The sequence below is a fragment of the Dendrobium catenatum genome, unplaced genomic scaffold (genome assembly GCF_001605985.2).
Source record: "Dendrobium catenatum unplaced genomic scaffold, ASM160598v2 fragScaff_scaffold_621, whole genome shotgun sequence".
NCBI classification, from domain to species: Eukaryota; Viridiplantae; Streptophyta; class Magnoliopsida; order Asparagales; family Orchidaceae; genus Dendrobium; species Dendrobium catenatum.
The window spans coordinates 29601828-29617474 of record NW_021319083.1 but is presented as its reverse complement, the minus strand read 5'-3'; positions in this window follow the sequence as shown (position 1 = coordinate 29617474).

The window sequence follows — 15647 nt, the reverse complement described above, 5'->3', positions numbered from 1 at the left end:
GATGCATAGTAATAAGTCAAAATTAAATTTCCCTTAAAAGTGTGATTTCTTAACACTTTAACTTGGCTGAAGAGGTTATCAATAAAATCTGACTTTAATTTCCCTATCAAATTTTCTGATTGGATTATGAGTTGTATATCAAATCCGAAATTTTGTATTTTAATCAATGGGAAAAAAATCTAATTGGATTGATGCTAGGAGTGGGTTTAGACAAGGATGTCCCTTATCTCCTTTTCTTTTTATCTTGTGTTCCCAAATTCTTTCTGATGCTTTTTTTCAAAGTGGTAAGAAGATTGGTATTCAAATTGATTCCAAAGCTCCTAGAGTTTCAGATTTATTATATGCCGATGATATTATAGTCTTTTCTGAAGCAAACTTAAAGAAGATAAAAAAGGTAAAGAATGTTTTGAAAAAAATATGGCAATTGGATGGGTCAAAAGGTTAATCACAATAAATCCATGGTGATGTTTGGAAAAACAATCAATAGAAGAAGGAAGGCTGAAATTGAAGATGTTTTGAAGTTCAAATCTATTAAGGAAATGAACAACCTTGGCATTAAGCTCACTCTTAGAAGAATGGTGAAATTAGATTTTAATAATCTGATGGAAGTTGCATTGAATAAGTTAAACTTTTGGGGTAAGAAATTTATCTCCTTGGAAGGTAAAATGGTGTTGATCAAATCTGCCTTCTTATCTCTTCCAATTTTTTTATCTACACTTTCTTTGGTGCCATTAGGAATCTTAAAATAATTTGATAGAATGTGTAGTACTTTCTTGTGGAGTAAGAAGAATGGCAATGTTGGGCTTCATTATGTATCTTGGAAGAAGCTTTGCCAATCTAAACAAAAAGGAGGTAGAGGGCTTTTTTTGGCAGCTGCTAAAGTTGGTCATCTAAGGGCCAAATTTGCTTTGGAATTTTACACTAAACAAGAAACCTTGCTCAATTGTATACTTAGAGCTAGATATGGAGATGATTTATGGAAGAATCAAAGGAAGATTCGGAGATCTTCAACATGGAAAATTTTATGTAATGGAGCTAAATATCTTACTAATATAGTAAGATGGAAAATCTGTAATGGAAACTCTATTGACTAGATGAATGATACTTGGATACTGGACATAAGTATCTCTAAATGGCCAACATTTGTAAGTAATAAGGAGATTGAAAATTATATCCTTAAATTCTTTATTTCAAATGGCAATTGGATCCTGGAATGTCTACTGATGTTTTTTAGTGAAGAGCTCGTTAAAATTATTTCAGATATTCCGATCTTTGCAGATCTAGGAGCAGATCATATTGAAATTAAATGGAAGTATTCGGGACGATCAATTGCAGCTTTCTCACAGGAGTCAATCAAGAAGATTGATGCTGACTGTAAATTCTGGAAATGGATGAAGATAGTTAAACTAAGACCAAAGGTTGAATTATTTTGGTGAAGGCTTCTTAATGCAGCAATTCCTAGTAACTCATTCCTTTTTCGTAGGAAATTTTCACTGGTTACAGATTGCCCGAGAGGTTGTGATAATGAAGAAAATAATGATCATATTGTGGTAGGTTGTGGAAAGTTAAAAAAATGCTATATCTTGGCTTATTAAATGGGGATATCAAGTTCCTCAATTTGACAGTTTTGAAGAGTGCATAGATGCATTGGAAATTCTGTCTAAAAGAAATCCAATCATTGTAAACATTTATTGCAATGTTGTTTTTCTGACTTGGAAGAGTAGAAACTTGTTAATTCATGAAAGGAGAGAAGATACAGATACTTTCATTGCAGTAAACTCTATTTCTATGGCTGCTATAGTTCCTTCAATCAACATCCATTCGGAATACTGGGATGTCAACTAGCAAAAGCTGTTTTCCTCTTGGCGTCCTCCTCCTCCCGGATGGTTAAAGATCAATGTGGATGCATCCATAAGAAGTAACTACTTGGCCGGTACTGCTTGAATTTGTAGAGATGATAAAGGTATATTGTTATTTGCATTTAGTACCCAACATGTACATTGGGATATTGGCCATTTGGAACTACAAGTTGTTTACATGTTAAAGAATTTCATACAAGATTGGATGGTTGAAGCTAAAAGAGTCATTATTGAAGGAGATAACTTCAACATCATCAAAAGACTTTAACAAGATTTGAAAAGATTTAAGAATAAAGAACCTCTTGAGGATGAATTATTTGTAAGTGATTTTAATCAAGTTGCTTTTAGTTTTACTACTAGAAATGGTAATAAGTCAGCAGATTGTTGCGCTAATTTTGCTTTGAGGAAAAGCTTTATTTGGCATGATCTTTCTAGTATTGAAATTCCTCCTTCATTCTTGTACATTTTGAAGGACGATTTCAATTTGCTACATGATTTTAAATAGTTTGTAATAATTTTCTTATTTTTCTTATTCTAATGCATTGTTGCATTTCTCAAAAAAAAAAAAAAAAACTTATTGAAATAATTTTTGTATGATGAAACTCTTAGGTGCCTCAATATGTGATGAATTCAACAAAAAGAATATTTAACTATATATAAAATATATAAATAAAACACATATAAGAACATTTAGAAAATGGTTTTAAAAAAATATAATAAATTTTATCTCATCAATTTAAAATTACATAGTATATATTTCATCCTTTCACCCTCTAAAATAGACCACTTCAAGCTTCATATAACATACACGATCAATCTATTAAAAAAGATTGATTTACAAAATGTTATAAAAGGCTCTTATATAAAATGGTAAAAAAAAAACATTATAACATAGATATTATCATCAAAGTGAATAATTAAGCTATAAGAGCTCTTGTTGGTGAACTTATGACCATAATGGAAGTAACCTTGCATCTAATGGTAGGAATGATATATGTTGTGTTACTATGGGCTCCAAAAATTTGGCCTTGACCCCCCGTTGCTTTTCGGGGAGTTTTAATGGATTAAGTTCCAGGATAAATTTTTGGAAGGCAGATTGGATTTGTAAATAAGACACTACCTAGAGATTTTGCTCTTATTTTGCAAGACTTTATGAACTGAGTTTCGGTTTCCTATAGGTGCATGCTCTTATATTTAATTACCCCTCCCAATAATGAGAGAGAACTTTTGATTAAGGCTAGTTGTCAATCAGATACGTAGAGAATACATGTTATCTCTCATATAGTTGCAGCATGATTTTGGGGTATTGGAAAGGGTTGATATTTAAAATTAAAAATGTCACCATCTTGCACTTAAAGTGGATGGCGGGGGAATGGATGATGAGCCCGATCAAGATCCCATGGTTCCATCATCTCATTCCATTGTAGTTCGTGGTCTACATAGTCATAGGAGGTAGTCGACCCAACCTGACAAAAGAAACCTTTTCGACAGTCATGGGTTGATTCGTTTAAGGGTACCTTGTGGACTTGTCGTGCAAATTTATTTACGGGGATAAATTTTGATCCACTTTAGCTAATAGAGGGTATTGTGCCCTATAATTGTTTTCCTATTGATTCCATTCTCAAGGATTTAATGTCATTGGGGAGCATATAGGCTATGGCCATAACTATAATTTAGTGGTGACATTTGGCAGCAAACCACTTAGTTCAGAGGGTTTCGGTCATAACGTTTATCCTGTGGTACAATTTGGAGGAAAAATTATCAGTTATCGGACACGTGCCTTGTCCCCACTGATAGGATACTATTTGAGAATGAATCCTAGTGATATTATCGAACAGACATTAGCTCTTTGTGAGCTAAAGTATTTTTCAATTTATCCAACTCAATAAACTATTATTAAGGGTGGATGAATTTTATGCTTTAAGAATTTGATGGGTTTATTTTAATTTTAAATATTTAGATTTTTGGTATTTTTTTGGATTTTTGTGTTTAGTGGGTATTTGTGTGGAACTTTGAAATATTGGAATTAATCACTCCGATTGAGATTTTCTATCAACACGGTCATCATCGCGGTGGATGTGGGCAATTTTATTTCATTGATTGAACTTTGTCAACTCTGTCTTCTTGCCGACAGAGGATATATCACATTGGCAATACCTTCAGTATCATTTCTTATAGACAGTTTTATCACATGAATGAAGCATCTCCTAAAGTGGATTGCAAGAGTTCATACACTTTATAATTTTAAGTGCATTTACTTGTACATTGGCTACCTTAATATTGTTAAAGAAGGATCTTTGTAGTGGCTTGTTATAATTTATGTGTGGACTTCTGTAGGTGTTTCATATTTGTAGCTATTACCTATAAGCACTATACTTCATAGAAGAGCTTCCTACGGTGATTAGTAGGAGTTTAAATTCATCATGGATTAGCTATTTTACATTGTATGTGGATTGTTATGCATATTATAAGTCATTCACTACTTATTTGCAAGTAGTATGTTGCATGCATCCCCTATGCTTTAGATCATCATGTTCATTGCACTTTGACCCCTTCTACTCGTAGGGAGATCACTATATCTATTTGAGATTGAATTGTTGTTGACAAAATAGATCTTACTTCATTCATTATGTGCTCATCACATTCTGCTTATGAGCATCTTATATTGCACTTTGATTACAGGGATTTAGTGTTTTTATTTCACAGTCAAGTAGTTTTGATTGTGCACTAGCTTTTATGTCTATTCATGAATGCTTTATGATTCTCACTACCACAATCTTGCCACTCATTATTGCTTGCAAAGAGTTACCAGATCATCACATTCTCTACAATCGTTATTCATTATTAATTATAGAATGGCCATGTGACAGTTACAATTCTTCTATCATCTTTTGAGGATTACTTGTGGCTTGTATAGTGAACTTACCTATTGAAGTTTGCATTTCAATCAATGTGATGAATTCTTGCTACTTCATTAAGATCTTGTATTATTGATTGTAAACACATTGTTGTATATTCCTTCAAATTTATCAATTGATACGTGCAAGAAAGTTTTATTGATGTTTCATTCATCACGAGTCCTTGCACACTTGCTTACATGATTGATACAAATGTCACCATTATCATCCTTGTATGATTTGTAGTATATGTTCATGTATTTGTTTATAATTAGAATATGCATCACTTATAGTTATTGCTAGGGCTTTGTTCTACATGGTCTAAAGTTTTATTCAGTATATGTATCCCTCCTTATGTAGTTACATTTGGAGTTCCTTATTTAGCTGAAGCTTTGTGTTAATTTTTGTCCTCTTGAATGATTAGGATTCACTCAGATCTTGATTGTTCATTCATCAATCCAATGTTTGGTTATATCTTGATTATTCATTTATCAATCCAAGGTTTGGTTATATATGCTCAATTCCAATTCAATCTCTTTAGAGCTCGTGTTCATTCAAGTTTGAGTCCAATGTTTGTATGTTCAATTAATGTTCAAATTAAGCTCAAGTTAAGTTCTCATTTCAATTTTATTTTACTTAAGTTCAAAATCTTTATTATTAGTCATTTGTATTATGTCCACAAGTCCAAGTACAAGTCCCCTATAGTTCAAATTATAAGCTCAAGTCCTATATATTTGTTGAAAAATCTAGTAGCCTATTGGTGTCTCCCCATCAAGTGGAAATTTTAGGAGTCATAGCCTGCCCGCCAAGTCAAGAAATATGCGCAAGGTCGATGTTAGGGGACACTGTAGCCACAGTATTCATCCCCACCATGCTAAGAAAGGCGTGCATGAATCATCAAAAGTACCTGTTTAAAAATGCTATTTTTCCCATGTACGAGTACTTATATTTTTGTCCCATCATGCTAAGAAATGCAAGCACAAGGATCACCTGCCACACTATAAGTATCGCACAAAGTTCCCTCACAGTACGCTAAGAAAAGCATGAATAGGGGGTCCCTTGGCACGCCACAAATGTTAAAAAATTATACTTTAGGTTGGATTACCTGCCTCGTCATGAGGACCACAATGAGCTTCCTCCCATCGTGCAAAGAAAAGTACGCATGGGTAGTTACTCATTGTGCTACATGCATAAAAATGAGATTTTTTTTTTTAGTTTGAGAGGATTATACTAAAAAAAATACAAGATATATACCTAAGTCTGGATTTGCTCGGTTGTGGGAGAAGGTAGGTTAATTGAATGGAAGCTCAGATGAGGTAGGTAAAAAAGCCTCCTCTTTCTCTCTCCATCTCTCTCTTTGGAATGAAGAAACTGGATGGGGTCAAGATCTGATCGGCTTGATATTTCCAATTGCTAAGGAGGCCAAGAAAAGGTATGAGAGAGAATGGGTTCAATTTGAATGTGCGAATGTCAGAGCTACTAGCATCGAATGAGGGATTACAGATAAGAAGGTGGAAGACAAAGATTAGAGTAATTTGTAAAAGTTAGGCCGATTGACTGGGGGTTGATATATTGCAGCATTAGGTTATGGTAGGGAAGAAGTTAGATTGACTGGTAGAATAGAGAATTCGAAAGGGAGAAGAGGTTGGTTGAGGAAGCTTTTTTTTTTGTGATCTTGGCTATGAGATTGAAGTAGAGGATCATCGAGTGTTGTGGATTCATGTATGAGGAAGAGAAGTTGTGTGCGGGAATAGAACAAGAAAATTCCTTCATTTGGCTTGCATTTTAACTACTGGAATGGACCTCCTCGATTGTGGTATCAATATGAATCATGTAAAAAGTGGTAATGACACCAAACATGTACATACGTATGTGATTTTATGTAGGATTTTGTTGTGTTTGAGCTAGGTTCTATGGCAACATTGTGGACAATGTCGATCTACAGGTTAGCATTTTTATCTCCTTTTTTATTACTTGAGTAGAGGTCAACAAATGTGCCCCAACAAATGTGGTATCCATCTAGAGTGAACCACATTTGTTGTATGTTATTTGACCATGTGGATCTCTAAATATATGCTCTAAATGTCACGCTGAGGGTTTTCATTTTGTAGATCTATGTGAGTTTATCTTTATGCCTTTATAGAAATTTAGATGTACTTGTTGTCAAAAATATGATTGACATGTTGGCTTCAGTTAAGTAGGGATACATAAGATAGTGATACAATAATTAGTACTTAAATCTATATAGATTTTTTCTACTAGATAACATTGCCATCTTTGTTCTTCTTTTGTCACCATTGCCACCTTTGTTTGCAGCCTTTTTGCATATGTTAAATATTTTACTTTTCCATGATCATATAGGGATTTGATATTTCTTTTGCATAATCACCTATATCATTCAAAATTTTTTCAAACTTCGTAAATTTATTAGCTGGTGGGTCATTTCTACCACCAGTATGGATTGTATATTTCTCAATTTATACTTTTTACTAATGACTTATTCAATTTATGGAGGATATATCATTCTTCCCTCCTTTAGCTGTATTTTGGTAAGAAATTTTAAATATTTATTTGGAGGATTATAGCATACAGTGCGCTGTTGATCCAAATAAATATTTAAAATATCCATAGTCTTTAGGGACACTCATAGATGTCATTGAGGGTGCTTTATTTTGTAGCTTTTTCTTGAGTCTTGAGATTTTGGATCCTTCTATCTTTTGTTTTATGTTGCGGACTTTAATGGAGGATTATCTAATATATCATTACTGACTTATTAGGAAATTTTGTACCTTCATCTCTTTGCTTCTAGCTTTAGTGGGCTTGATGAAGGAGTATATGCCAGTGAACCCTTTAGTTTATACTAGGTCGATAGTAAAAAGTCATCAGTCTAGAACTTTGTACTTAACGGACTTGTTGATGATGAAATCGTAGTTGTTCATATTTTGGCTTTTTGTGTTCATTGGAATAATTTCTTTGATCTTTTACTTTGTTTTTTGATTGACTTGTTGAAGAAAAATTCCTTTGATCCTCACTTAATGCTTTATGGATTTATTATAGGATTTGTAGGATTCGGATTTGGTTGATTATACCAAATATTGGTATTATCTTAATCATTAGCCAGTTGAGGATGTTGAATCTTTATTAACTATGAATTTGGTTGTTAGACCTAAGATTATGTTCCAATGTCTAACCAAGAGGGGGGGGGGTGAATTGGTAATTAAAAAAATTTACCACCTCTTTTATAATTTTAAACCGATTCAAAAATTTTTAATGAAATTTTTTAAAAAGATTTTTCAACCACAGATCAAATAGAAATAATAAAGTAAAAAAGTAGCAGAAAATAAAAAAACATAAGATTTATAGTGGTTCGGTGAAACACGACCTACATCCACTCCCTGAAGTGTCCCATTTCAGGTATTTCACTATTACCACTTAGTGTCTCTCTGTTTGCCCCCACAATAAAGTGGTGAAGCCTTTACAAAAACTCTCTTCCACCACTGCACGGTGCGATAGAGAACCGTCGTCCTTTTACACCCTCCAAGTATAGGCAGAGTACCTTCTGCTGTTCACACTCTCCAAGTGTAGGCATAGAACCTTCCCGCTGTTCACACTCTCCAAGTGTAGAAAGAGAACCCTTCATGCTATTCACACTCTCCTAGTATAGGTAGAGAACCCTTCGTCCTTTCACACTTCTCCAAGTATAGGCAGAGAACCCTTTGTTCTTTCACACTTCTGCAAGTGTAGGCAGAGAGCCGGATCTCCTTGACAAGATCTTCTTACGAAAAATCTGGAAGGACAAGAGAAAAGAGTGAAGTAATCACAATTCACAAACTAAGATCCTTACCTTTGAGTACCAAGTGAACCCTTCATGCTCCAGTAGTAAGAAATCTATTTCAAACACACTCTCACACTCTCTCCTTCAATCTCTCTTCAGTTTGCACGAAGACCAGCGGATAAAAAGATTACAATACAGTTTTAAGTGGGCATTTTATAAGAAAGACATGAAAAACAATCCAAAAACTATAATTTTTAAAATTTGTGCGTACTCGATCGTCCCGTATGATCAAATTTTGCATGTACGAATAGTGTAAAACCTGTTGCGTATGAACTCTATGTGCATTGGTACGAAATGACTTCATACCGGATCATCGTCCCGTACAAACATAGTTCGTCCGGTATGAACGGTTATTTTAAAGCTTCATTGAAACATAACTATAGATGGTTCATATATTTAAGGAACAGAGAACATCATCTGGGTACGAATGTTCATGTTCGTCTGGACGAACAGTATGAAGCATGAATCCAGAGCACATCATCCGGGGATGAACAGGGTAAAATCATCTGGACAATAATTAAAAATGTGAAATCAGAGAACATCATCCAGGGATGAATGTGGCATTTCATCTGGATGAACAGTATAAATGTGAAATCAGAGAACATCGTCCAGGGATGAATGGGGCATTTTGTTTGGACGAACAGTATAAATGTGAAATCAGGGAACATCATCTAGGGACGAATGGGGTAAAATCATATGGACGAACAGTGTAAACGTGAAATCAGTGAACATCCTCCAGGGATGAATTAGGCATTTCGTCTGGATGTACAACACGAAGTGAGAAATTAGAGGACATCATCCAAGGACGAAATGGGTAAATTCTTCTAGATGATCAGAACTTAGAAAAATTTTCTCGCTACTTGTATATAATCATCCCGCACGATCAGTATAAGAAATTTTGGCATTTAAAGATCTCCCCTAGCGTGTGTGCTAAGTTACTCAATTACAATCACACTCTCTCTGACTGAAAAGATGAAAAAAATACATACTCCAAATTATAAAATATTATAATCAAATTTTTATTTGAAGTCTTCAATAATCTGGAGTATGATTTCCCTGAAATGTTAGTACACACAAGAGCCAAAAATATTTCTTCCAAAATGAGTTAAGAGAAATTACTAATAAATACAATAATATTTGGATTCATCAAAATAACAAGTTGCAAGAATATAAAACATGCAAAAGCTAAGTAACACTCTTCTAACAGAGTAGACTTCAATTTGAGTCGCTTGGGTTCATCAGATTAGGTGAGCTATTATTTAATAGCACTTTTATCCTCTAGTTACTAAAATGAGGGTTCCTCTACTACGACCTTTCTTATGGGAAGTTGAGTAGACAGAATAGCTAATGATTCAGCCATATTTGGGTGGGTTGGATCCGACCTTTTATACACATTCAGGCTTTAGACTAGAGTTATGGGAAACATACTCCACAATGTTTAATTTACTGAAGTTGGTAGATTTGAAGTCATCCTTTGTGGATGAAGATTTTGAAGCCTACGTAAATTTGTCGTTGCTTGCGACTCATCCTTCCTATTGAAACTTAGATTCTCTTATCAAATAAGAGAATCTTATGGACTACAATCACTTGAATTTATTGATTCAATTTTCCTTCGTACTTCCCACAATCTCTACTAACAGGCTGACAAAGTAGGGCTTGCGCTACTACGAAGAGGGTGTTACGCTTATGACATGTTCAATAGACAAAACTGCTAGCGATCAAGCCATATTTAGGCTTATTGGATCCAGCCTCTTATACCCATTTGAATCTTAAGCTTCAGGCTGTTAAAAGACTTCAAGCTATTCTAGCTCGACTTGCTGGAGTGTGTAGTCACAAAAGTCTCTTCTCTAACTTTTGAAATCTTGGTACGTTTGAGAAGGTTGTGTTCCAAATTTTTCTAAGATCACCTGCATATACTTTTAAAAAGAATTTGTTGTATCCTTCTTTCTTGAAGGAATATTCTTGTTAATAATTTTAAATATTTATTTGGGAATCTCAGTATTAGCAAGATGTTGACCCAAATACATATTTAAAATGCCCACTGTCTCACAAGGGGATCTCAAAATATAATAAGCTTTGAATTTTGATATTTTAAATATTTATTTGAGGATCTTGGCGCATAGCATAAGGTCAACCCAAATAATTATTTAAAATACCCTAGTCTGAAAGAGACATTTTATAATAAAATAAAATTAAAATTCAAGATTTTAAATATTTCTCTGGGGATCTCAATGCGTAGCATAATGTTGACCAAAATAAATATTTATAATGCCCCTTGTCTTACTGGTAGATTTTGGATAGGCTTTATATTTTTAGGTTTTAAATATTATTTTGGGGATTTCAGTACATGGTACGAGGTCGACCCGAATAAATATTTAAAATGCCCAAAGTCCTACGAGGATTATTTAAATGCATTCTTTTAACAAAAAAGAATTTTAAAATATGAAATCTATATGCTAATAAATATGTATGAAATACATAGTACATTAAACGTAGCATTTTTTGTGTAATTTCATGGGTGATACTTCTTCAAGTATCGATCATTGATAGATTACATAGGCCTCTGACCGTTCAGATCGATCAATTTATATGCTCCTCTTTGATACACATTCTCGATGATGAAGGGACCTTACCAATTGGATATGAATTTACCACTGATTTTTTGGTGTGGGATGATTAGGCTTCTTAGCACCATAACAAATTCCCCTTCTTGAAATGCTCGAAGATGCACCATTTGATCAAATGAGTTCACCATTCTTCCTCAATATATTTCTAGATTTTGTTAAGTCTACAACCTAAATTTATCAAGTGCATTGAGTTATTACATTCTTAAGCAGACTTTTTGTTCTTGAGTGATATCATATTGGATGGTTACCCAAAGTGATGGTAGTTTGATCTCTAATGACAACACTGTTTCAACTACGAACACCCGTGAAGGAGTGGCTTTGGTCGGCATTTTATAAGTTGTACAAGACGCTCACAGTGCCTCTACCATTTTAAAATTTCTTTCTCTTATTTTTGGTGAGGAACTTTTTTAATAGATTTACCAACATCTTATTGAAGGCCTTCTCCAAGCCATTTTCTCTTGGGTTATATATTAACGAATATTGCCAATTAATTTTGTATCGATCAATGAACTTATAAATGTTGGCACTCTTAAATTTTATACTATTGTCCGAGATCAAGTGTTGTGGTACATCAAATGTATAGATGACGTTATGGTTGAAAAAGTTTATCACATGCTTGAAAGTAATTTCTTTGCATGGATCCTCTTCTGCCCACTTACAAAAGTAATCCATTATTATCAGAATGAAGTGGTGTCCAGTTGATGACGATGGATTTATTAGTCTAATTATATCTGTGGTATAACATTCAAATGGCCAGGATGCTACTATTAAGAGTAGTGAATTTGATGGTTAAAGTATAACATTACCGTGGATCTTACACTTATGGAAGCTTTTAGCATGGTAATTATAATCTATCACCATTATTGGCCAATAGTAACCCATCCATTTAATTTTAGCGGCCATTTTTTGACCTAATTGATGTGCACCATAGAGTCCTTCGTGAACTTCTATCACCACTCTACTAGCTTCCCTTGTCCCTAGTCATCTCAGCCATATCTGATCAAAAGCTTATCACTACAGTGTGTCAATAATAAACGCATATCCCAATGCCCTCTTTTTTATTTATGCTGCTAGAGATTTATCCATCGGAATTGTATTTTATTTAAAATAGTAAATAAAGGGTTGTCTCCTATCATCTCCTTCCTTAATGTTCAAGCAATGTAACCACCTCTGCTCCTCTGGCGATTCTGAGGAGATCTAGGGCTTTCGTTCCCAAGCTCTCTTATCTTCATTCCAGACGTGGTTTTTGTGGTTTTTTCTGCTCATTTTTCTTCTTTTGATTCTATTTAGTCTTGTTTTTGTTTGATTTTGTTGTTATTTCTTTGGCTTTTATAGTTTTTAAGATATGAGGACTTCGTCATCATCTAACCCTCCGCCTGCTATGTTTCTGAATGGCAAGTCCCGATCATTTAAGGTGGTTTTTGCTAGCTCTTCTTCTACTTCCGCTAAATTTCAATTCGTTCATACTTCACTTAAAGGCTATTTGGCTTTGATGTTTGATTACTCTATGGTTTCAATGCTTGCTGCTCCTTTGAATCTTATAATGGTTAGCAAGTTCCTTCTTAGGAGGCCGAACCTGGATGTCATTCATAAGTTTTTTTGTGAATATGAAATTATCCGGTTTGTTTCAAGTTAATATGTTTGATTCCAGGCATATCACGATACAATTGAGCAATGATTGGACTATAGTCATATTTTCTCTAGAAGGTCCTATTACAATCAGGATTGTCAAATGAGATTTCTCAAATAAACAACTAATTTCAATGTGAATGAGGAATATCCCATAGCCCTTATGTGGATATCTTTATCAAACCTTTGATTGCATTTTTTATTCATAAATATTATTTGGTTCTACTTCCATATTTGGTAGGCCTTTGCAAACTAACCAAGCTGCAGCGTCCATCTCTCAGCCGTTTGTAACCCATGTTTTAGTTGAATTGGATATATTGAAGAAACATCCTAATGAGATTTGGATTAGTTCGGAACTGAATGGTTATTTCCCAAAAGTTGAATTTGAAAACATACCTATTTTTCTCTCTCATTGTAAGATGCATGGCCATGGATTAAATGTGTGTTATAGGTTACACCCGAATCTTTGGAAGGAGAAGAAATCTTCTAAACAAATGCATAGACGTGAATTACCTTTGGTTGACCTTGATATTGTGACTCCTAATCCTAATGGAAATGTGGGTAATATTCCTCAAGTGCAAGATGACATTGTTGAATCCTTACTTATGGAATCTACTCATGTTGAGTCGAACCCTCCTAATGGTGATGATTTGATTCATGTTCAGGAAGTTAATCTTAACTCTATCTCTTCTTTACCTAGTCAAAATGTGAATGAACAAAGTATTGCTATCAATATAACAAATGGTTTATGCTTTGATAGTCCTCATATGGAGGCTGGGTCGTTAAAAAATAATTGTGTTGATAAGGAGCTTTCTCAAATTGCTGTGAATGTCTAGGAGATTATCCAAACCGATGTGGTGATGGATAACAGTGGTAATGAATTGAGCAATAAAACCATTATGGAAAATGGTGTTATCTGTGAGGAAGGTGAAATGCCTCTCGAAATGGGGTAGTCTGGTATGATTAATGACAGTAAGTCTCCTTTTAATTATCAATATCATAGTGATCCTTTTATTAATATGGAGGATATGGATATGATGGCTAAATGTTTTGCTAGAGATGATAATGATACTAGTTTTTCCAAGGTTCATAGTATGAGAGGTAGGAAGAAAAAGAACTTCATTTTACTACCTCCTAGAAACACTCATTCACATACTTCTCATTAATCTCCTATTTTTAATGTTAAATGCTATTATTAGGAATTTTAGGGGCAATGGGTGTCCTTCTTCTAAATTAAGAGTTAAAAACTTATGTCGTATTGATAATGTTCTATTCTTGTTTTGTTTGACCCTCTTATTTTCCCTAATATGTTACTTGGTACTACTAAATTTCTGGGATTTAAATATTCTATTTTGAATGTGGCAAATGAAATTTGGGTTTTTTGGAAGGATCATATTTGGATAGATATTATTGGTGACTTTACTCAAGTTATGCACTGTAGTATTGAAAGTTCTAATTTTCAATGTTTTGTTTCTTTTGTTTATGTTGCTTATTCTCATTATACTAGAAAATTATTATGGGATCAAATTATTTATTTTCATAGTATTTGTAACTTACCCTTGATTATTGGAGGGGATTTTAATATTATTTCTAACCCTTTGGAGCACATAGGGGGCTCTCTTCCTATTTATCAATCTATGGAGGATTTCAATAGTATGATTGTGGATTGTAACATAATTAAGTTTAGTTTCTCTGGTAATAAATTCACATAGAATCATTGGTATTTATGGCAAAGGTTGGATCAAGTGTAATTTAATGATTATTGGCTTAACTCCTTTGAGTCTACTACTGTTGAGTATCTTAGCAGAATCCCCTCTGATCATTCTCCCATGCTTATTAAAATTATGACTAGATCTAGGAACTTTCCTCTAAATTTAGGTTTCCAAACATGTGGTTACTTCATGATTCTTTTATGGACTTGGTTCAGGAAATTGGCATGCTCCTCTTCATCTGGATAACTCTATTTCTGGAATGAGAAGATTTTGGTTTAAGCTAAAAAGGCTAAAGCAAGTTTTAAAATGGTGGAATCATTATGTCTTTAAGAATATTTTCTCCAACATTTTAATTGCTGAAGATAATGTTAATACTTATGAGACTTAGTGTCAATTGGTGCCTTCTGATGAAAATTTTAGTTATTGAGAAAGGCTAAAGATTACCATTATAAACTACAAGCTTAAGAGGAAATTGCTTGGAAACAAAAAGCAGATACTAAACATCTTGTTCAAGGTGATAACAATACTAAATATTTTCATTGGTTAAGAAGAAACATGCTTTTAATTATTTTCATAAAATTAATCGAACTAATGACTTTGTTACTGAAGATGGTCTTAAAACTGCTAATTTACCTGTCCAGCATTTCCAAAATCATCTTAATAAAGCTTTTAGTCCTAATATTATTTATAATCCTTCTATTACCCCTAACATTATCTCTCATGATGATAATATTTTTATTTCTGAATCTCCTTCTTTTGAGGAGGTTAAAGAGATTGCTTTTAGTATGAACGGTGATGTAGTTGCCAGGCCAGATGGTTTCACAACAAATTTTTTCAAAAAACTTGGCATATTATTAGTAATGATCTCTTTTCTGCTGTTATTGATTTGTTCGATGGTAATTCTATTCCTAAGTTTTTACTTCTAATTCTATTTTTCTTATCCCAAGAATAACTCAATTAGTAAGGGGCTTGTTTATGGGACGTTGATGAACCTGCACTTTGGGGCTTATTAAAAGTTTGTTAGGGATGTTAAGCCCTTAAGAACTAGCCCAAGGCTAACCAAGAGGGGGGTGAATTGGTATTTTAAA